The sequence below is a fragment of the Chanos chanos genome, chromosome 7, assembly GCF_902362185.1.
Source record: "Chanos chanos chromosome 7, fChaCha1.1, whole genome shotgun sequence".
NCBI lineage: Eukaryota > Metazoa > Chordata > Actinopteri > Gonorynchiformes > Chanidae > Chanos > Chanos chanos.
The window spans coordinates 36,980,490-36,982,989 of record NC_044501.1 but is presented as its reverse complement, the minus strand read 5'-3'; positions in this window follow the sequence as shown (position 1 = coordinate 36,982,989).

Here is a 2,500-nt window from a genome sequence, read left to right as displayed (position 1 = left end):
CATCATCTGGCTTTGCCATCCCTTCCCACAAGGCAATCTCAGTCCAGACAGTTTTCAGTTATGGTTCCCCGATGGTGGAACAAGCTACCCACTGCCGTCTCTATCTTCTAGAACCTCGTGAAGACTCGCCTTTTCCGAGAGCACCTCCTCTCCTAACGCCTAACATCTCTAACACCCTAATATGCCTTACTCACACCCTCTTCTCTACCGACTCCCCCACTCTCTGTCTTGAAGAAAACTCACGCTTATTGCTTGCGCCTTTAAACAGATGTAACATTTAGCGCTTACTCATAGGTCTCTCACTATGCCGGAACTTGAATTGTTTCCCCACTTGGAAGTCGCTTTGGGTAAAAGTGTCAGCCAAGTAAATGTAATGTAAATGTAAGGCCTGTCTAAAAGTGATGTGAAAGTTTGTCACGCGATGGTAGAGTCTCCTCCATCACGACTGCCCCTCTCTCTTTCTCTGTCCATCAAGCCTGGTCGTTGTCTCCATGGCTACTGGAGGAATCTGAAAGGTTTGGCTTAGAGGAACTGAACGTATCCTCAGAACTGAGTTCACTCAGACACACATAACACACACACACACATACAGAGGGAAGCGAGAGGGTTTATTTTAGTCCCTCTAGCTCCTGCATTTAGAAACACACAACATCTATTCCATTAACCAGGGAGGAAGAACATGCGTCATACATGTCACAACGCACTCCCAAAAATACATCCTCGCACTCATATACACAAACACACAGATGCGCGCGTGCCAGATCCGAATCCCACCTCGGGGCACAAACAGTTCAAATGGTTAATGTGATGAAATTCGGCCAGCACGGGGTTGTGCGTGATTAATATAATCTCTGTAAGAGAGCAAGGCAGCTGCTACTCCAGACGGTGAGTCAAACTCAGCCATCTCAGTGTTCCACAGCGCTTTGCTGTGTAGCAAAGATATTGAGGTGAGACAAAATGCAAAGAGTTCTGGAAAAAAAAAGGCCAAACGGTTCATATGAACTCATCCCTACAGAATGTATTAATATGACATCCTCGAACATCAAAGAGATCATCGGTGCGGCAAAATATGCGTACATTTACACTGTGATTGGAAAATATCAGGGAAATACGATGTGAATGTGAAATTTGATCTCTCTCTGTGTGTCTCTCTCTCTCTCTCTCTCTCTCTCTCTCTCTCTCTCCCTCCCCATTGCCCCCTTTAAAAAAAATACTCATGACTTCCCGTCCCCTGCGGCTTGCTTATTTTCAGAGAAAGACACCTGTGGCTAACATGCTGTAACCATAGTGATCACATTGGCTTTGCCTTTTGGGGAAGCTGTACCACGATTGGACTTGGAAGACCCTGGGGCTCCGATCTCATTGGCTGGCATGGACAAAAGCAGTGATACAGTGACAGCCACCCAGTGCGAACCCGCGTGCTCTCACTGCAATATTGCGCTGCACTCAGTACCGTCCAACATACACACACACACTGTTTCCCAACAAACAGAGAAAGTTACCCTTTATTTGATACTGCAGGGCATACTATCTGTGTATATTTTTAAAATATATATGTGAACAGAGGGTGTGCCAAGTTAGAAGACTTCTTTTTCATGCATTCTGCCTTTTTCTACAAAAAACTGCAGGTGGTTGCCCTTAAAGTATAAACGCAGACTGGTGTATTGGTCCATCTTTCACTGTTAAATTGAATAACGGTGATATTAAATGGCAGTCGGACGCGCCGACATCTCTAATAAAAAACGTTATTTCTCTGCACCTTCAGTCGAGAAAATGAGGGGGTGTTTTTTTTTTTTTTAAAGGTTCAGAGTCTGTTTAATTGTCGTTGCTATTGAAGGTCGTCCACCATCGCTGATGAGTCACTGGGTACATCCAATATCCAGGACTGATAACCCCAGATTACATCAGAACACCTCTTGACAAGCAGGAACATCAAATGACGTGTCTTCAGATCACCAGAGACTCATTTTTGACTCTAATTTCTTTATTTATTCACTGTAGCCATGAAGAATCAATATCGGATATCGGATATTATCGGATATTGGATATTATCGGGTATCGGATATATCAGGCTTCTGATATCAGTCAATATTAGTGATTTTGACAGAGTGTCTCTCTCATTTGGCTTAGGAAAGAAGCTTTGTATGTGTTTGCAATATTGTTCATTGTGCATTTTGTAATGAACTGGAGAGTCACTGAGTAAAAAGAGCATGAAATGTTATCCGGGAACCACAGACTGGCAACAGACTTTCCTTTAGTGCCCACAGAATGGAAGACAAATCCATGGTCATTCTTATCTGTGTCCGTTACCGAGTGCACCTAAGTGCTTGCGATCAATCGATTCTTTCTTTATCGATTTAAGATCGAAGGTATTTCAGTGAGCAGTTGGATTGATTTTTCCAGATATATGAACATTATCATATCAATAATCATACCTGAGAGTGCATTTCTGATGTCATTTTAATCATATATTGCACTATAATGACACAAGTCTTACTTG